At 40.5% G+C, this 22,660-nt stretch overlaps 1 long non-coding RNA gene across 1 annotated transcript; it reads left to right on the forward strand.

The window, feature by feature from the left end:
- The first annotated feature begins 10,048 nt into the window (after window positions 1-10,048).
- On the forward strand, window positions 10,049-21,668 carry LOC142829908 (uncharacterized). Its single transcript, XR_016349915.1, has 3 exons — window positions 10,049-12,718; window positions 14,584-14,635; window positions 18,313-21,668. It is a non-coding gene; the product is annotated as an uncharacterized LOC142829908 (long non-coding RNA).
- The last annotated feature ends 992 nt before the right edge of the window (window positions 21,669-22,660 follow it).

Raw genomic sequence — 22,660 nt, forward strand, 5'->3', positions numbered from 1 at the left:
TTTATTTTGATATAACCAATCTACTTTTAAAAGAAAACTATCTTCCATTTTACTTCAAGATCAGTGATACAATCATTCTTAAATTTAATTCGATTATTTTGAAACAGAAGACGCCAGGTCAATTCATCTTAAAACACAGCGTCAAAGTCTTTGTAATTAATGCTTGCAATTCCTCCATTCTATACAGACACATACCACTTACATAACTTGGTACGAACCATAATTTTACAGTTGTACTCTACACACCTATCTATTATTTGCTATATCATATAGTGCCATAATTTGCATTATAGAGGACAGGAGATTTTGTCTGATGGAATCACTGTTCTGTCAATTGTAGAGCTATGATAAATGTAACAATTACAAATGTAGGGGTTTGTTTTCCAAGCGATTTGTTTGGGTATTCTGTGCTGTAACATCTTGGCTGAATATAAAGGTAAACAGGGTTTTGTGTAGATTAATCGTTTGTAAAAATGTAGCAGTTCACCTCCAGTTCAACAAGGAAATCAAGAAGACAATTAGAATGTCTTACAATACTGAAAGTTTCCACTGATTTTTTCCTCCTCCCCTCCCCCCAAAGGTGTGTATGTGAGAGAGCGAGCGAGGGAGCTATAATTCATAAAGACTACTATCGAATTAATAATGAGGGCCTGCTTTGATTGTGTTTAACAGAGCACCGACGGTGGTGCTGGATTGATAAACAGACAGCTTTTTAACCAAATCCACCGAATGATGTGAGTGTTTATGCCCACTTTGCACTAAACGCCCTTTGGCATGATTTCCCAGATGTTATCTGTCTTCAATCTGTTGTTTAAAGCAGTCTCCCCTCCCCTCTGCCTGTCCGTTTCCATTTTTAAATACCTTTTAATTTTGTGTTTTGTCTCCCTTCTCAAGAAACATCTTGAAGGACTGGGAACGGAGCGCATTTGGAAACAGCCGATGTGCTCATTTGCTGAATCCTACCCCACCTGGACCTTGAGTGACACTTCTGCATTATCACTACCATGCAGCAGTTTGTTTGCTCAACTCATTTGGGGGCTCAGATCCCGGGAGGGAACGAAGAGACTCGATGTCGAGCTTACCTTCCCTCACCCTTAACCTCCTCTCTCCCCCCCCCCAAAAAAAAACCCCCATTTGAGCATTAATTCAAGAGGAGAAAGCCACCGAGCGAGGTGGGCACCTTCTAAAGCTAGCACGAGGCCTTTTTTCATGGGGTGGAACCTGCCCTTTGCAGCCCTGAAATGTAGGGGGTTTCTGAGCCGAGGTGAGGGAAGGAGGCAGGCGAAGCTCCGGCTGCTGGTGCGGCTATTGCCCGGGATGGGGAGGGAAGCCGGGGCTGCGGGATCTCCCTCATTAAGCCGAGCTGGAGATGAAAGTGGCTCGCGGCCCCGTTCCCCTGGATTTTCCCACCCTTTCGGACGCCTGCATACATAATCAGTGGAACAGGCAGGAAGGGGGCCCTGCAGACAGGCTTTTGTACTTCCCCGGGCCCTGGTCAGCTCGGAGCTGAGTGCGCATCAGGCTCCCCCCGAGGCTTCTTTTCCTTCTAGGGCTGGATGGGTGGGAGGGTGATGGCTGGCGAAGGGGGCGCGTCACGTTGCAGCCCGGTGAGGGCAGCATCCTGGTCCCCCCGCACTACCTCTCCTCCCCTCTCCCCTCCCCCCCCCCGCTCTTGGCGAAGGCTGAGTGAGCAGGGCTTGGCTCGGAAAGTCACAACTAATCTATGTGAGTGAGGGCGGGCGTGTGTCAGGAGGAGAGCCTGACGAGAGGAGACAGGAGCCGAGCCTCTCGCCAGCCGGCAGCCCTGGGAGAGTGGGAGTGGAAGCGCCCCGGCCACCATTCACACTGGCATCGCTGGGGTAAGTACAAGGGCACCAGCTGCAGCCGCCAGTAGGCACTGTCCGTCACCTGGTGACCTTTCCCCTCAGTGCCCAGGCTTGCGGGGGGAGGAGGGTGTCCTGACCAGCAGGGTCCCTATGGTCTGTGGAGGCGGCGAGGCGAAGCTTACCCACTTGGTGGGCGAGGGGGGTTCGGGCGCTTTCCCTGAGCTGGGGCAGGGGGAGAACGGAGGAGGTGGAGGGAGAACCTCGGCAGGAGCAGCCCCTCCCTCCCTGCCTGCCCATACTCCTCCCAGCTAGCCTGGGCGCTCTCGGTCCCTTCGCCTACTTCGTAGGGAACATGGATTTCCTGCAAACACGGAGAGAAAGTTTAGTGCTAGGCTCAGTGGGTTGCGCCCGGCACCGTAGCAGCAGCGGGGGAAAGCCAGAGGCCATTTCACCGCTCGGGCTAGCATCTCCCTTTCTTTTCTTTTAATTTCTTACTGTTAATGGCAAATCATATTTACACGGGAAAAAAGACTATTGGATTACAAACCTGATCACCTGATGGCGACCTGCCTATAAGCGTATTAAACACAAACACACACACACACACACACACACACACACACACATATCGAGAACTGCATTTGAGGGGCAGCACGTGTAGGGGATAATGTATATGTGCAGGGGCTGGCAACGCCCAGGATCATAGCCACACATCAGTGTGAGACTGCGTGCGTGCGCATGATAAAGTTGCCAGCCATCTAGCTGTGGTGTATTTCTGGAGGAAGTGAAAGCTGACTTTTGTAAGGGCGTGTACTCGGGTTGCCTGATCGCTCTGGTGGGGGATAGATTTGACATTTGTCTTGCCCATGCCATTGTCTGTCTTTCTGCTAGCCGAAGGAAACAGAAATGCAACTGAGCAAAGTTCTACAGTCTCTATGGGGGTACTTCTGAGAAACAGGTACAAAATAGGTTCAAAAGAAAGAAAGAAATCTATATGTTGCTTAGGCAAAATGGCAAAACCGAATGTCTTTACAAGGAACTTTCACATGAAGTAGAATGTTCCTTTTAAAAACATATATTCCCTCACTTCTGCGCTGGGACTTTTTTTTCCTGGAAAGATGGGTTAAGGTGCGCTGACTCGTCACTTTCCCCGCAATATCAGCCTTTTGATCTACATCCTTTGGCCAGCCACTCGCAGGGTTTTATGCAATATGCCTGCTGCCACAATTAGCCTGCCCAGCTAGCAGGCCAATTTATCGATGGGAATTGTTAGAGGTTTACATTTTCATATCTTGATTAATGCATATGGACAATGCTGCTGATCAGTAGACTATTCCTTTAGTCAGTCATTCCTGCCTAAACGCTTTAAAAGAAGTGAGAGAAGAAAACCCCCAGTACAGAAAACGAGTACTGTAGGTAACATATTGGAACAAAGGGAAATGCTGATTTCGTGTTTTATAGTATCTAATAGCCCATGTATTATTAAGAGATGCTTGCAACTATTTATTAACAGGCGTTTAGACCTCCCAACAAAAAAATATTTTAATAAAGGTACGAATATCTAGAACTAATACATTCTGCTGAACTGTGGAAATATATTAGAAGAACCCGATTGCTCTGCAACAGGGTGTAGCTTTAAATTAATATACCTGTAGTTCTTAGGACTGTTGTTAAATAAGCTACAGCAATCTCCGTGAATAGCTAATTTTTGGTGGGTAGGTTTGAGGGAACTTCATTATTTTTAATGCAAACGGAGAAATATCAAATTTCTTAGTGACAGATAAAAAATCAACACTGTCTGGTGTCACTAAAACAAAAGAACAATAATCTCCACAAAAATATCTAGTCAAATAAATGTTGTATTACCAGGAAAGAGGTGTGTTATTGTCCACATTGTAGCAGGTGTGATCACCAAGGATGTAGAGACCTCTTCAATACTTAAAGGCATATCTGATTATTACTATGTTTTATTTTTGTGGGTAGAGGTGAGATTCTTAACGAGATATAATATCTCGTGCCTTTCCTTCCTTTTGTACTATATTTTCTAAGAAAAGAAAAGGTTAATATTATTATGTTATGGATATGGGTCTCTCAAAATGTAATTGAGAGGTAGCTAAATTGTGTTTATCATTAACGCACATATAGAGCATACATGTTTGAGGACCTACATTTGGGTGTACAGAATGAAATGAAGTTAAACACCTCTGAATAGTTGCGGCAGGGACACCTTTTCAAAAGCATATGTCAGCCATATTATCTGTAAAAAAACACATGTAATGGCCCTGAGCCACACTGTTTTTAATGGTTAAAGATATGGAGGCTTTATTTTAAAAATAAGAAAGAAAGAAAGAAAGAAAGAAAGAAAGAAAGAAAGAAAGAAAGAAAGAAAGAAAGAAAGAAAGAAAGAAAGAAAGAAAGAAAGAAAGAAAGAAAGAAAGAAAGAAAGAAAGAAAGAAAGAAAGAACCTGGCAGGTGCACAGAAATGTCCTTGATTTAAAATGTTTTCCCCTCCTACTGTACCTTAAATATGAACCTCTTTTTTTAAAATGCTAAAATGAAGTCTTAGAAGCCAATTACCAATCCAAACTGACTGTGTAAAGGCCCAGTTAGTAAATTACCAAAAATTAAAAAAGCAGCTAATCCAATCAAATGTATAATCTACATCTTCGAGAGTGTGTTCCTACTAGAAGACTAACAAGATTATCACTTCCGTATCTGTATTTACATTCGTAAAGTTACTTTTTGGAAAGATTAACCCGATCCTTAATTTAGAGTTGTAACAGATAAACAAATTAAAAGAGGTTACTCAATGTACATTGGGAGGAGCTAGGATGTGTTATTTCCATACAGTACCAGTACAAATTAAATAAGACAAACCCTCATTCTGAATATTAACTACTGAAACAAGACTATTGTTTATTATATTATTGCCAAGGTCATCCATCCTTACTCAAACAGTTTGTGAAATACTGCTGCCTTTCACAGTAAATTACATTTACTGTTACATACCGTATTTTTGGTCCTAACGTTTGAAAGCTGAAGTGTTGGGGAAATGTCCCTGCTGAAATTATTTTTAGAATATTCTTCCTCTCTCTCCCCAGTATTAAAAACAATAATGATAGCAGGACAAAAGCTCAACCTGTCACAGCCGTGTCTGAGTGAATGAAAGAGTGGTGGGGGGGGGGGGTAGCTATATGAAGGACTTGCCAGTTTTACCCTTCTTCGCTCCTGGTACCCACTGTGTCCTTCGTCAACTTCCTGGGGAAGGACCTACTCCGCAGTTAAGGATTTAAAATTATTCTCATCGGGTCAGTAATGTCTGTATAATATTATCCTGAATCTCACTGTAAGGGGAAGTATTTTAATTTCAGACTTAATGTAGATCGCAGTTCTGATGCTTATATATGAGAGGATGAGTAGGACGATTTCTTTTAGAAAGAGCCTTTCGTGAACTGAAGATCACAATCCCCTTAGACACTTCAGAGCTCTTTGGTGGGTTTTTATGTTCATTTCGGTTAAAATCTTGTGACAAGACCTTAATGCTTTGTTAAATTCTGAGTCTGAAGTGTTACACATACACTCCCCTAATGAGTGCATTCTGTAGGAAAGGCGATCCAGGTGTTGGCTCTTCGTAAGCTTTTTATTTAATCTCAGCCCCACACAGCCCTCCCCACCTTCCCCTCCTCCCGCAGCCATGTAGGTTTGCGTAAGCGACCAGTAGGTGTCGCTATGCCCCTGCTGGCCGGAGCTGTCCAAAGGCACAGACTGCCCTTTCCCCCAAGGGACCTATTAGGGCTGCAAATATTCTCCTAGTGACAGTATTATCTCACCTTTCTCACCTGCCCATCCTACTGGGCCTTTGTTGGACAAGGTCATAAAGTTGTGTCAGTTATTCAGAAAGATCTAAAGAAATGGATGGGGTAAGGGGTATTAATCCAACGGCTGTCCCACCCACACCCAACCCCGCCACCTTTTCACTTGATCTCTGTACAGTAGTACATCAGCTGCGGACTTCAGCGAGCCCGGTGGATATATATATGTTATGTGTGTGTGTGTGTGTGTGTGTGTGTGTGTGTGTGTGTGTGTGTGTGTGTGTGTGTGTGTATACACACACACAGGCAGATTTAATCCGCATTTTGGGCAGATTATTATAGAAACCAGTGAAATAATACGTTAGTTGAAATACATTAGTAACTTTATTGATATTTATGCCAAGGTGTAAACTGATGAAGAAAATAAAACAACATAAAAGCCGTCAGGAAAAGGTGGCTAATGCTTATTTCGTAAGTGCTAAAGCTACGAACGCTGAGTGCATAAAAACACATCTGCATTGGCTACTTATCCATGATTGATGCTGAAGTTAACGTTTTGAAGCCTCACAATATTATTGACTCACCAAAATGTATCTAACAAAGAGTTTACTGCACATCACCCCACTCGCCGCCCCCAGTCCTGAAAAATCTAACAATTTAGCAGTGAGCTGAAATGTGGATTAAATTCCCCAGTATTATAATTCTTGTCCTCTCTCCTTCTGCGGCTCATCTTGGTTTCTGCCTTGGCATATCACATACGAAATTATTAATTAGCAAAAGGCTGGGCTTTTTTTCTCTAAAGGAGAGGGGTTAGCCCTAGTGAGGTGTATTCACCCGTAGTTAAGGGAAGCTTTTGTACAGGAAAACCACTGTCCCAATTTAGTATCTGTGTGTGTGGGGGGGGGGGGAATAAATACATATATTGTGTCGTATTGAAAAACCGTAGATGCTTTTAAATGCAGGACATTTGTGTTATTTTTAATGCTTTCACTAAAGGGTTTGAGTGTTGTGAAAACGACTGTCCTCCAGAGCTGCATTTTTCCCTCTGCTAAAATAAGCTGTAAAGAACGTCAGAGAAAGAGTGCTCACCTGTGAAGTGTGCCTGCACATATCTTATTATTTACTGGATGATCGGGTGAAATACTGTATCTTTTCTATTTAAAAAGTTAGAAAGAAAAAAGCTGTATCAAGAATTAAAAATGTCTTTTCATAACCACCTTGCTCCACGTCTTAGATCCAATATTGACCGAATTCTAGGTATGTTCTGCGTAAAAATGTGTGCAATTAATCATGCTCTTTCAGTGGCATTTTAAAAACACAGGTGAAATGTATGGATGCAGCACTAAATATGTATCCCTGTATTCAGTATTAGGTAACTAATGTGTAACGTAATGGGGGAAGCGATATTTATTGTTCATATTCTATTCGTCAAGTGAGTGTTCGAGAGGCAAGTGACTGAAGCAAGACAGCTGTCCCTTGCTCTCCCTGTGGCACATGCCTTTGAGGGGGGAGGGGCTGCAAGGTGCAGAAGGGCCGGGAAAGTGGCCCTTGCAGATAGAGCTGCGTGCGGAGGAGTTGGGGTTTGTGCTGGTTGCGGGGCTTATTCAAATGCCGCTCGCTGCTGCTGTGATTCGCAGGGACTCGGCCTCCATATGGTAATACAGGGCGGGGGGCGGGGGTGTGCGTGGAGGGGGGATGTCGGGTGATTGGGGGGTGCTCAGGCACCGCTCTCGAGGCAGCCCGGCTGGGACAGAGCACCGGCACCGGAGGCAGCGCGGCAGCGGCTCTCCCCACCCTCCAGCGGCGGCAGCCAGCGACCCACCGGCCCCGGGGTAAGCAGCAGCACACGCAGCGGCAGCTAGCCAGCCAGGCGCGTCGGGCACTGCCCTGCACCACGAAGGGAGGCCAGACACAGAGAAGGAGATGACAGAGCTATGGTGACAGTATCTACCTACCCATGTAGACATAACGAGTACACCACAGACATACGTGTGACATAGAGAGCTGTGCATTATATAACAGTGGTATCTGTATCGTGCAGCCCTCTGTACACGCACTCAGACACATCGATGGGTGGCTGTATGTACAAACATGTACCTGTGCATAGACAACTTATGCGCGTTATTCATACACATATGTGCGTGCACATAAGTGTGCATCTCTCGCTCGCTCTCTCTTAGTACAGAGGCACTGAAGTCTGTGATTCACGTGTTTTAATTAAAATCAGCCTAGAAGACTGAATTATTTTAGCCAGCTAGGTGTCCCCAATGTTACATGTAAATGAGCGACTCTGCAGTCAGTTGTGGAGTCCTGCAGTTATTCATAAAAATGTGTAGAAAATGTACTTTCCTAATGCATTGGTGCTATATATGGTAAGGTAAGAACTAACCTAATGGATGATAGTGTCTGTTTCCGTTTTTTTTAATGTTTTACGTGTAGCCATCTGACCACTTTTTATTGGGTGACATATCATATGAGCACTTTAGTATAGGGCTTGTAAAACTAGAGCAAGAGGTAGCGCTGGAAATACCATAAGAATCGCTAAAGAATTAAAGTATACATGTTGTGAAACAGGTGCTGAATAATAGAGAACGAAAATTACACTCTGACATGTATTTCGAAATATATGTATTACAATCTCTGGGGAGGGCTAACTTTTGCCCTACTCGCTCGTGCAGGTAAGTCATTCATAGTGTAACTAATTTCCTATTCATATGCTTAGACTTATTTAATTTTTAAAATGTGTGTGTACGTGCAGGCATTGTTCCTTTTATGGTTCGAAATTCTACATTTTAAAGCATTCTATTGCTAGAAAGAGGGTAGTATTTTATTTTTAAACATTATAAACTATACATTTTGGGGGGTTAAATATATTTTCCTCATTAAAATAAACCAAAATAACCTAACACTGTTTTAACATAATTCCAGGCCTGTGGATTTTAGGATAAATAAAATGTTATGATATCGACAATATTTTAAAATAACATACAAAATGCTTTTCCAATCACCACTAGGTGTGGGTTTTAAGCCACACGAGTTAAAAATAAAATGTAGTACATTATTAATGTAGCCGTTAAGACAGAACGTACAACATGGTTGAAAATGTCTTCCTTGGAGAAAGCTGACCATTCCTAGGTCTGCACAATTTAAAGAGAATATTTTGAAATCAAAGATTCCTGAAATCAATAAAGAAATGCACGCGTATGGTAGTAATTCATCACCGAAATATTGGAAATCGTTTGAAACAGTGCCGATTACGCGCGTTATCTAGATTGCCTTACCCCCTAAAACGGTATTTTTTCCTAATATGAAGTTAATTAGGAGATCAAACTTTCACTCGCGAGCTGCTGCCATTATTTGAGCTGATCAAGGTACATGTCAGTAATATGTGCTCTCCTGTTAAGACCAAACAAGAATGTTGTGCAGCTTGAATTGTATTAACAATGTGCATATTTGGTAACCTTATACAACCAGAAGCAGGGAGGAAACAGAATCTAGAGCACACACAGCAGAGAAGTCTTGCCAAAAATAAAAGAAAAAGAAAAGGATTCTTTAAAAAAAAATAACCAAGGCGGAAAATATAAAGAAAATGCGATAGCCTGTAACTTTCAGTAAATTTAAAAAAATGCAAATATACCTTTACATATGCATCAGTATTAAAAATAATACACGCTGGAACCAACAGGAGCAGCAGCAGGAGGAGGAGGAGAGGAGAATGGCGCAGCGGTGAAGCCCTGATTATGCATAGAGAGACGTCTGGAGCAGCCTCCTCTAACCTGTTCTCTTCTCCGTGCAGTGCTGCAGGCCGGCCGTCCTCAGTCAGCCACCGAACCGGAGCAGCGGGAACCTCTTCTCAATGCCTAACAGATATTTGTCATTCGGGGTTTTTGGTTGTTATTGTTGTTTTTTTGGGGGGGCTGGGGGGCGGGTTGGTTTGTTTCTGTTCCTTTAATTACAATCTTCAATAACAGGGACGATCGCTCCGGGAATCTACAGTCTCTTCTTCAAGCAGCGGGATTTGCATATTTTTAATGCCCTAATTTCCTTGATGTATGTAAATGCAGCCGGACGTACAGTAAGACTCAAGCTGACGTCAATGGACGTGACCTCGCTGTTAAACCTTGAACGTGAAGCTGGGATGGGGAAAACAGACGAAAGAGGGAGAGAGAGAGAGATGCAGCCTTGCCGCTAGAAAAACGGCACACGCAGCAGAGGGGATGTATTCCAGCGGCGGCGGAGGCTGGAGCCAGCCAGCCAGCAGCGGCAGTATCTTGAGCTGCAGGAGCCTTGGAAAGGCAGCTGGAAACGTGTGACGAGCTTTCCTGCTGCATTGCTCCTCTCCATCCCCGTTTCGCAACCCACCTAAGCCGATCCGCGCCTGTAGCTCGTAAAACAAACGTTAAAACAATGCCATGCCTCCCTCCCCCAAGAACAGCCAACAAAGCAAACAAGCGCCACGTCCTGTAAATGATCCCACCAGCGCTGTACTTAAGATTCTTACTAAAAACGGGACATAGTTGCTGCTGCTCTCAGAAGATAATGAGCGGGGACTATACAACGTCGGCATTCACTAAAAAACAAATCAAAATCAAACCAACCCCAAATATTAAAAGATAGACGGGAGTTCAATGGGTGCAAGTAAATCGTCAGGCTCAGTGATCACTGGGCTTCCTGTGGCACCTAGTTGCTGATACAGTGTTACGTGCAGTGGCTGGGAGGGAACTGCTGCTGACAATGTCGGTGTGGGAGAGAAGAGAGAGGAAACAGAAGAATCGCCAGGCTGGTAGCGGTTCACCTTGCATGCCTTGCAAATCTATCTGCTATACCCAGGAGTGGCAGTGATCTGCAGGCGAATCTTGGCCATAACCACTACTCCCGGTTTTGTACTAATTTCTCTCCTTTGAAGGGAGAGGCTGGCTCCTCGGATAACCTGAATTCGGAACGTCTGAAGGTGCTTTATTAACTACACCGGCGGCAGAAGACTGCAGTTGTGAGGGGGGCTTTGTGATGCTGCCTTCCCATTCTATCTGACTGTCTTTTATTGGACCCCCAATTCCCTCTACATAGGTCTGAAGAGCCTTTCGGGCAGAGGGATTTCCCGGGATTAGGCTTCAGCATCAGAGGCAGATTTAGAAAATCCAGGATATGCTTCATTAATATGGGCCCTTTCCTTTTCTCATGCCAGTTTTTGGTGTGTTTCATGGCGTTTCTGTAGATTTGGACACGATCAGCCTTAACTAGATAAAATATATAAGCTGCAAGCTAGCAATCTCTCTCTCTATCTCTCTCTCTCTCACACTCAAAGGCATCGCTTACTCTAGGGAGTAAGTGTGAACGTTATTATATTTCTAGAAATCTCCTCAGCCCTTCAGCTTTTCATACTCAGATGCTCACTCTCTCTTTTACTTACACACTAACATACACACCCCACTTTGTCTTTTCCCTTAGTCTGTGGGTGTGATTGTGCCTGTAGGAGCCACTGTCAAGGACACGAGTGACCGTCTGTTCTCTGGCTACAGTTGGCGGGAAATCTGGGGGCAATCTCGGTGTTCTGAGACTGGGTAGCTCATTACCGCCTCCCATCTCCCTGCAGCCACATTTCCATACAGGATACTCATCTGATTTTTTTAACTTGGCCCCTCCCCCGCCCGCCTCCACTCGTCACAAACACCCAGCTCTGCACACAGACACATTCTTCACCCACACACTTCTTGACACCCACACATGCAATAAAGCAACCCACCACGGTAGAGAAAACACGTGTATCCATGCATAGATACATTTTCCAAACACACCCACCCAGAGACATATTTACACACACACTTGGAACCTTCTCCATCAACACACAGCCTTGCACACAAACATTCCTACAAACACACTCATACAAAGGTTCTTACAACCCTCCTTCACAAACACGCATCTTTCCCACCAAGGTGCACTACTACCTTACTTTACCCCTTCCACCCTACGTTCTTATTCTCGCAAACATCCAGGCTTCTACCCAGTGAGTTCTCACAGTCTCACTAAACCATGTCCATATGTCTACACACACAATAACACCCTGCCTCCTTTCTCTCTACACTCTCCACAGGCTATACCCCTTCCCCCAGCTTTTAGAAACACCCCCTTCTAGCTCTCTCTTTACAATGACTCCTGTGTAAGCTCCATAAATCCATTTCTGTTGATGCTGTCCCCCTTGTTCTGAGTCCGAAGCATTGAGAAAGAAAGAAAAAAAAAACCCTTCCTTCCAGAAATCAGTGCGATGCTGAGAGGTCCCTCTACAAGTTTGCAAATTGAACAGCAAGTGGTTTCATTTTATTTTGATTTGGACAAAAGTCACACAGAGTGGCAGTGCTTCCCAAAACAGAACGCAGAAGAAGCTGTTCCTCAAAAGTTCACTGGATGAAAACATGCTTGAAAACGCAACTTCTCGGGGGCAATTTTTGTAAGTTTCCAAAGAAATGCGCGCTTTCCTCCTATTATTGAAAAATGTAGCCATTGCTCTTCCTTAGACTAGACATTTCTAATTTGTTCCGTCTGTCAGAAGGGGACTATGAGAGGGTTTGGTGCAAATTCATTATCTCTGGCAACGCATAACGTATAGTAGGAACTGAAAAAGACCGTGGCAATGGATGAACAATAGGGCTTCAGTTCATCTGCAACAAAAGCGTTGGGGAAATCGGTTGAATTTCAGAGCACGTCCTCCTCAGCAGAGAGGGCTGGACTAGACCTTGGCCAACCCTCCCCCCCCCCCAAAAAAAAACTTGCAGAGCCTCACGTACAACACTTCACTTTCTACTCTGGGGCTTAGGAAGCAATATGGAAGAAAAAAACTTTTTTGTCTATTTCTTCCTTGTTTTTCTGGATAGAAGCTAAGTATTTTAAAACCAACCATGCAAGATTGATACTATGGAACTAAGCTGCAATTTCAGATAAAGGTGATGATCTGCATTTCTGGAGACGTGAAGGAACCCGCTGTCTGTGCTTTAAGGGGGGCTTGACCGTAGGATCTTTGTTTGCAGCCGGAGATTCAGCCTTTACGTCTAGATCGGAGGGTCAAATATTTCTTATAAGAAAAAAGTAAGTATAATTGGGAGACTATAGAGCATCAGAATTCTTTGTCAGATGGAGAAAACTGAACTTCATATCACACGTGTGTTTCCAGAAACGTGTCCTTATGAATTTGAACTCGGTTAGTGTGTCTATGTCAGGTTCAGGGGCAATAACTGCGTCTTCTGGTAACAGACTGGACACGTTGCTTTATTAGAACTCTCATAACTTTGCAGGGATGGCTGTGAGGGAAATCTGATTAACACGAGAGAGTTTCATGAGTTTACATGATGACACATATTGGTTAACTGATTTCGTACGTGTGATGATAAACCTGTTGGCCCTGCACGTAGTTAGGTCTGCGAACTCTTAATTATCAAGCAGATTGACAGTAAATGGATTGCATTAGCGTTTAGGCATAGAAAGAGAAAGCTTTTTAGCAACATGAGGATATTTTCTGAAAATGTATCAACATAAATATATTCTTCACAGTGGTTGTCACTAGCACTTTTAAAATCTTGAACATTTGAGACCAAGTAGTTTTAATTTCAATCTGACAACGAAAGCATAAGCTTGTTTATGCACACGTGAAAAGGTGCTTTTAATATAGTTTATATATAAAACACACACACGTATTAGGGGGTTGCTTCAATCGCAGCAACCATTACTTTCTGGTTATCAAAAATGCACCCTGGCCAAACTACGTATTGTTTTATGTCGGGGTGATTTGTAAAGGTTTCATGATACGTTAACTGTTCGCAGATTGGATAACCCAGCCTAGCAAGTTATGTGACTCTTAAACTGAACTCGGATTCAAGTCTACACCTTTCTGCAGTATGTGCATGTAGAACAGTGACATGTACACGCCGAGCAATCAATTTACACTGCTGTATTTACTGGGGTTCCTATTGCAAGGGGGTTACTGAGCTGGGACTGTCCGTGAGGGTCACTTCAGCAGCTGAATAGCTCAGAACGTCCCGGTATGTCATGGCCACGGTCAGAGGCCATTCCAAGAACTGAAGGTTGCTGAACAGGTTGCAGTTTAGGCCGAACATAGCGGACTACAGAGCCCACAGGCGATCTGTCTACCCCTGCCCCAACCTTAATACTAGTAATTACAGCGCACATTTGGACTGAGAACGCCAAGTAGGTAGAGTAATTGAAGGCAATAAACTTATGCAATAGTGTTCATAGATAGATAGATAGATAGATAAAGAAATCCTTCAAATGCAAGTATAAAGCCATACATATCGCTTTGTAATGAGTGTCTTTACTATTTCACTAATTTCATACTAATTTAACTGGTGTGATTACATTTTATTGATTCAAACACTTGTTCAGTAATTCCGTAAATATAGCCTATATCTTTCTAATTATGTTGACTTTATGACATAACTGATGTAAAAGACCTGGAAAATCTGTCTAGAAAATACTGGCATAATGTGTTTTGCATATTTTTAAACTGGAGGCTAGGTGGAGCCTCTATCCTTTATCAAGTAACTGGCAGCTTACAGTATGCAAATATCTGCTTCACCTTCACAATTTTGTCTCTCACAAAACCACAACCATGAAATATTTTTGCTATATTCTTAATAATAAAATTTCCCCAAATAATTTGTGGGTATTATCTCCCTGTTGTTAACTATTATTATTTCCCTTTGAATGTTAGTTATGGTCTTTAACCCTTTACATACCATAGCACATTACTCATCTTTGCTTTAGGGCACATTAGATCATCTGCAGGAAATATAGTGAGTTAAAATGTTTTAGTTAATTCTTTGATAACATTACATGTTGATATAAACAATATTTATAGTTAAACAAACTACAGATACAAAATTCACGGACTGTAAGTGTTAAAATTATGATCATTTGCTTCTTTGGCTATTTTTCAGATTCATATTAAGAAGAAGGATCACAAAAGGATGGCAACCATCACAAGAAATGGTAATTTTTAAATTTCATGTTTAATAAAATCCAACCAATAGAACATACCTAACATAAAAATAAAACACAAATATTGGCTGTTTAACAGCCCACGGAGTGTTCCCGTGTAATAATTATTGAATGGGGGTTGCAATGTTTTAAATTCTCAGTAGTCTAAGTTTATTTCTTTATTTTTGTAGTTTGAATTTATATTATATAGCCCCCTTCATATTATATATCAAACATAACAGAAATGTAATCTGTAATTGCCTATAAAATAATTCTGGACACAGAATAAATAGTAGGACACTTTTATTAGAAAGCAAGCCAGCCAAGTGTCTTACTTGGTCCATACAAATAGCTGTAATTATATGGCTTTTATATAAGGCATGATTGCCTGGATTGTATTAGTGGACTGTGGTTTACATCTATGTGAATTACACACAAACTAAGTATGAAAAGGGTATTCCTGCAATGGCCTAATTCCTTATGCACTGCATAGAATATAAATAGAGTTCCTCTATGCATCCCATACTATAAGGTGGCCAGATTTTCACTGGAATTGAACTCTGTTTCTAGTAAGTAGAAAATCATCAACTTTCTACTTGAATGTGAAAGAATGTTTATTCCTATAAATCCATGTAGGATGTTTCGACTTTACGTCACAGCCATCTGGAGACCTATAAAAAGATTAGAAAACAAGCATGGCAATGACATCCTCATCTATAGGCCATTAATGAGAATTTATTAGAGAGTGATCATGCAAGTGTAACTGCTTGAGTTCAGTATCTTCCAACATGCAGATTTTTTCTAAATTGGCATTTGAACAGTAAAGCAAGTTAATTAGAAATATCTGAAAACAGGTTAACAACTGTTTTTGACCATTTGCATTAAATATATTGAAGTAACTTCAGAACTGCAATTGCTTTATCTTCTCACATTTTATACAGCAATACAGTCACTGAAAATACATATGTCCAATTGATGTACAATTTCTTGTAATATTCAGAATAAGCAAATATTTTAGCTAAACCTCATTGTACAACTGTAGAGTTCTTAGAACCCTACTAACTGACTGGAAAGTGGACATTTTAATTGATAATATTGTATAGCTAATGAACAGTGAGGTCATAATCCTCATATTCGCTATTTTTACTTCCAAGAACTCCAGTGAATCTACAAAATGTGACCCTGTATAGCTTACTGTTTGAGACAGTGTGTTATAAGTGAGGTGGACTTTAGAATAGAACCTAATGTGTGAACACTATGCTTTTAATCTTTTAAACATTTTAATTTACAATAAAAATAATATGATGTATCATGTCTTGCATTTAGCAATCTTGTAAGAGACTTTCATGTTTTAAAAACATTAATTAATGTGAACATATGTGCATGTGTTGATATGTATTGTGTATATCTATTTAATCTTATTTGAATTTTTATGTCTGTTACTTAAATAATTCAGTGCATCAATTCACAAGCCTGTTGTATGTAATAGATGCTTGATCACTGCTGCCTCTAGTCACTGGAATAAATATCTTTCTATATGCCAATTCAGAAAAGCTCATTAGAGTTTTGCATACTATTGAAATGATCATGTACCTTTAGATATATCAGATGTCCCTGTTGGTCCTGTACAGCCTGGGCGATAATGAAACATTAACTACATAGTACTGTGTTTATAAGAATTCTAACTTTTTTGTGCTTGATTTAGAAAAATGTGAAAGAAAACATAGGCATGATTAGCTCATGCTATTTTATATATCATGCCTGGATAGTAAATAACCTTGTTTCCCATGTGATGCTATTTAATTACATGTATTTGGCAGTATAGCATTTAGTTCAAAGGTTCAGAATATGAAAAAAATGAATGGCCTATGAAGTAGCAGGGTTTCTGGATACAGTATTTGGCATATTAGTAATGTATTCATGTCACTTCTTGATGGCAGTATTTTAGTCAATTAATTTTGGGCCTAGACTTATTATTAAATTATTTTGATTTTCCATTTGCATGTTGTTTTCCATATGAAACTATGATCAGTAATCAGACTGTTTTATAAAGTTCTCATTTTACACTGGAAACACACACTTATAGACTCAGATTCTCACACACACAGATTCTCGTACATAGACATGTATACACCTCCACATGCATATACATGCACACATGTATATGCCTTGCCCTATAAGCGAGCTATAGAATTAATGTAGCATGAATTGCACTATAATTGTGTATATTGTGAAAGCAATGTTTACCTCGAATAAATCAACCTATGAAAATATAGGATAATTTACAAAACATATATTTAAATTGATTCTGAAGAATTTCCTCTAAACACTGCCATAAATAGCATATTGCATTTTGTTTTATTTTACACCTTAAAGGAATAGCAACAGTATTATCTTTATCTCATATTTCATATAAGTACAGAGCATTCAATATTATATATCTGTGTTGAATTTTTCAATATGCAATTTATATAAACTGCAGCATGGCCGAGATGTTCAAGTACATTTTTTAAAATCTGAACAGTAAACATTGTAGATCTCAGTTATAAGATTCATTTTATCTCATATAATTGCCAGACCTTTCAGTGTTTACACTTTAAGTTTAAAAATGTATACAACTTATACAGCTACATTATTCAAAGTATATTTTTTCGTGGGAGGGGAAGTTGAGAGATTTAAATGTTAAAACCTTACATAATGTATTTTAACAATTTAGATATACTTGCCGTCATCAGTTCCTTGAGTGATATAAGCATGTGGTTCTTCAGTATATGTAAGAGATTAAAAATCACAATACATCAGCATTTTTATTAAGGCATTTACCAAAATGATATATAATGTTAGAAAAATACTGCTGCAATGCTCACCTGTGTTGCATTCTAACACACACACACACACACACACACACACACACACACACACACACACGGGGTGGGGGGGAGAAAGAGGGAGAGAGAGAGAGAGAGAGAGAGAGAGAGAGAGAGAGAGAGAGAATATTCTAAAATACATTGGAGCCAGGCTGGAGCCTGCTACTTGCAGCATTCCGAATAAACATACAGAGCAAAAATGATTGCACAATCGCCATGGTGCTAGTACCTGCAAATCACTATAGAGACAAAACATGACTGAGATGTGAAGCCATTTAAACATAACACACCAGAGCAAATTGTCAATGTAATTACACATCGACTCACTGCGTAATACAGATCTGATTCCCAGTCACAGAAAGCAAGGCCCTGCTTTAAGCAATAGCAAAGTGCCTCACATCTCCCTGCACAACCAGAGTCTGCCAGAAGAGAAATGCAGGCAAAGACGTTACCCAGATCTGAAACGCTTTTATCTGTCCTTAGAGAGAGATTTCTTCCAGTCTTTGGATATTAGAGCGATCTACGCTAGCAACAAGGAAGGTAAAAGGCGGCGGGTTGGTTTTTTCCTGCAGTCTGTAGTGCTAGAGAAGGAGATGTTGGTTGAGAGAATAGGGATTGTTCCAGTGCTGCTGCTGCTGTTGTTGATGGCGCGGGGCAGATTGCTGATCACTCATGCATATCAATAACCGTGTGTACTTGAGATTTCTCATGACATCATCATTACCTTGGTCTCCCGCGGTCCAGGACCTCTGACCTTGCCGGGCTGGTCCACATTTTGGCACTGAAAGCCCTCCAATGATGGCCCTTTTCTCCTTCTTTCAGACCGGGGGCAGCAGCAAGCCAGCAAGACTGCATCTTCTTCTCCCCAGCTCTAGGAGCCCTGCGAAATCGAGGAGCTTCCCCCCTAAAACACACATACACACAAGATATTTGCAATCAAGCTGCCACCATTTGGTAAAAAAGCTCTATACCGTTCATAATCTAAACGGATCAGGAGCTGGATCCTCGAATCATCTTGTCACTTTCTACTGAAATGGGATTTTTCCCCCCTCCTTACACTGCGCTGGAAATTGCCGATGGCTTTACATCTTCATAGAGGCTAAAGAGTCTTTCGTGAGACTGAAGCAATTTACAATGCAAATAGAGGCCTGTGAAGGGATGGATGCTTCTCACTCTTAACAGCTTGATGCACATCAATAGCTGGTTTTGTTTTCTGATATTAACAGATGAATTGTTGGCTATCGCTGCCGGAAATTACTGGCTGAAAGAAAAAGTTCGGAATAAACTTTGAAGGCAACAGATCTCTTTTGGATGTGTATTAGCTGCATACACACAAAAATCAGGTCACAATTGCATAAGAGGATGAATATTTTAAGGCACCGCTAGTACTTCTTGGAGGAAACAACAAGCCTGTTTCTCAGAAAGAATCTGGATTCTAGCAAAGAAATAAATCTAAATAAATAAAAATCTTGTGAGGAAGCGAGTTGTTATCTTTGGTTATCTAGCTGTATGAGTGTGTTGGTCTTCATAAAGCTAGATAACCGAAAGTAAAAACTCCTTCATGATCATCGTGAAGCGTGTGGAAATGAAAGACTACAGCAAGAGACAGTAAAAACCGAGAAAGGTCAGGAATGCTTATTGAATCTAACATTTTTACAGCTAAAGGTGAGAGTGGAGGAAATTAGATGTCATACATATTCCAAAATATGAAGTTGTCAGATGCCATAGCATGGGTAGTTATTATATACTGAAAAAAGGAAATGGTACTGGTAAACAATGCATGTGCAACTTTTGCTGTTAAATAAAACAAGTTGAAGGTATGAAATGAAGTAATTTTTAGACAGACGTGTAGAAATGCTGAGTATTATTTTTCAAAATTATTCAATGCAATTAAAAGGCCTTTGCTGGAAAAAAAAATTAAGATCTTAGTGCTGGTGATGACAATAATATAGGGTAGACTAAACTGGAAAAAATCTGTCTGGCATAATATTAAAGTAGTTGGGGGCTATATTTCAAATGATATGAAATCAGACTTTCAAAAAGTTTATACTGTAGTATAGGCAACCTTAATAATTTATATCTGCTGAGAACTCGGTGGAGCTGCACAAAGATGAAAAAAGTGATGGCTGATTTTTATTCTTCTATTCAAAATGCAAGCACAGATGCTTCTCTGTTCCAAGAGGGTTTCCTTGAGGAAGCTAGTGAAGCAGAAAGACATGATGGAGACGAGATCGCCTCCCCCCTTGTCAAAGTGTTAAAAAATGTTCTGTGTCTTACTCTGCGTCTAGCATTGGAAATGAAAGTGACATTTACTCCAAAACCCACGTGTGCGCCTCCTCTCTTTTTGTTTAAGGATGATCAGATCTATCCAGGAAACTGCTCTGGCATCCCAAACTGAAATAATTAGGACGTATATAGACCTGACAAAAATGGAAAGGGGGTGGGGAATCTGAGGGTCTGTCTTGCCTAATTGATTCCGTTAAACGGAATGCAGGAGATGTGAACGGCTGGACGCTCCCATTCCCACGCTCGGGGGCAAGTGGCAATGCCATGCCCCGGCAGCCTATGACAGACAGCCCTGTTGGGGGTTGGGGTATGAAAAAAACATCAAGTGCACCACACCATACTCATCTCCATCGCTTAAGAAAGTAGAGGCATTTCCCACCCACAGCCATCTGCAGGCTCCCAAGTGGGAACACCAACTGTTCTGGAGTTGCATACTGTCTTTTTCTGATAATTCTATAACCACTGTTTAAGCTTCTTATAATCAAGTTTAACCTTTTTTCTGGGTTGAAGTTTCACAGAATATTTAGAAAAGTCAGGGAAACTAATATGAAGCAATTCTAAGAAGTCAGCTTATTTGCAGTATGCTTGTCTTCCCCCGTAACAAATACTTGGGGATAATGTTGTGGCCTTACAAAGGTCCCACGTTTTTAACAAATGCCTATTTATATTACATTTGTCATTATAATTCCCGCAGTGAGTGTCTTTTAAAAGTGAAACTGAATGACACTGAGTCTGAAGTGTAGCACTTTTCCTTGGACTTGCCCTAAGTATGTTTCCAAAGGCAGCTTACTGCTTCATGCAATTGGAAACTGACCCCTCAAAAACAGATGAACATTAGATAAAAGAAAAAAAGTTCTCTGCCTTCTTCATAAACAGGGACCAACTTCCTAAAGACTGATAACTTTTTTCCAAAATAGAAGGAACAAGTCAAATATATTTGTATATATAATGTATATGTATGACTTATATCATATCTGATCAAAATCACACATGCAGAGGGGAAAAGAGTGAAGAAATAACAGTTGCCTAGAAACAGCAGACATGAGCATACATGTTGTGTTTATGGCTATATATGGCTATACATATTACAGCTATAGATAATATTTTATGACCATTAAGACAAATCCTCTGTTTTAAATAGAAATAGCCATAAACACAACATGTAAGCTCATGTCTGCTATTTCTAGGCAACTGTTTACTATTTCTCCACTTCTTATCCCTCTTCATATGTGATGTGACCAGATATGATATAACAAGTCAAATATATACATTATATATGGGTATATATTTGACTTGTTCCTTCTATTTTTAAAAAAAGTTCTCAGTCTGCTAGATATAATTTTATGTCTAAGAAGCGTACTAGAGTCTTTTAACTTAGTTTCAGCTAGAACTGCAGACAGACTTTATTTACATAAATTTCCACTTTGGCTTCTACACACGTGCCAGAGTTTTACTACTGTAGTGACCGTTGAGAAGACCCTTGTTTATTTACTCTAGAAGCACTGTTTGTGAGAACAACCTTTCATTGTTAAGTGCCTGTATGCCTTTCATTTATTGCATGTCCAGGGGTGCTATTTACCTAGAGCCATTGTCTAGTACAATTAACATTTACATTACAAAGTGTGTGGGTTTTTTTCCTCAAAGAGGTTCAATTAAGGCAATAAGATGTTTTCTGAGGAAGCCTATTGTTTACTGAAAGCATTCAATTGAGTCAAATTACTTAAGCTTTTGCTTACTTTTTGGTCTTTTATGTAAATTTGTTAAGTGAAACACCTAAGGGAAACGATCGGTTTTTATAATTATGTGTTTGTCATTGTCATATCAAAATTGTTTTGTACCATACAAATGTTACCTGACGACCAATCAATAAAATACATGTCGATGTTATATTATATTATTATTTTATTATTGCTCTTCCACTGCTCCTCTGCAACATGTCCCAGATTTTTCTTTGACATTTCATTAAACGTCTGATCTTTGGGGAAAACATATTAAAATATAGCAAATGACCACCCAGTTTATTGTTCCTGAAGTTCAAGTTGTGAACATTGTTTTATAAAATGATCTATCAATAGGATGGGATTCCTTCAAAATCTAAAATATTCAAGTAACATGCAGTTTTAAGAACTGTTAATATCAGTTGAGTGGCCTTTGAAGGCTGGTTTTAACACTAGCAGAGCCCAGATCAAGTTTATTTAGCATACCACTGCATTGTAAAACAGTTGGCGTGAAGTTGCAGGTTGCGTGAGTATGCATGTTAACTAGTAGGAGCCAGGCTTATTCTTTTGAAAAGGGAGCAGCAGATTGCTGTGCAAGGCCAATGTTAAAAAGGCAGCTGAATTTAACACCATCTGGAAGAAAAGATCCCTTCACGACTTTCTCACACCGTCAGACAAAACTAGTGTCTCTTGTTCTGAGCCCTTGTCTATGCAACCATACAATACTGAGTCATTATACTTTTGCTGAGAGAAAATTTGAGAACACAATATGGGTAACCAGTGAATGACCAAGTTTCATTGTGCCCGCTTAAGTCGATTGAAATCTACGTCTAGAGCCATGAATGGTAGTATTGTTTTCCTCACCGGGGCTGTACTAAATGTCAGCACAGTGTAAAGAAAAACTTGAAGTCTGCAAATAACTTACCAGATCTCAATTATAATATTTTCCCACACTAAAACTAATATCATTGCTAGGGTTTACAATGCACAAAATACAAAAAGAAATGAAAAATGAGTTCATTTGCAAGTTATTTTATACATTTTAATTTTCTGATGGGAACTTTATTTGGCATGTAGAACTGGACAAACCTTTCCTGAGAAGCTCAAATTACAAAACTGCTTCTTATGTAATTGAGAAAATAAACTATGTAAACAACATTGTATCC

This window comes from Pelodiscus sinensis, chromosome 6 (assembly GCF_052426305.1).
Source record: "Pelodiscus sinensis isolate ZL-2025 chromosome 6, ASM5242630v1, whole genome shotgun sequence".
Taxonomy (NCBI): domain Eukaryota; kingdom Metazoa; phylum Chordata; order Testudines; family Trionychidae; genus Pelodiscus; species Pelodiscus sinensis.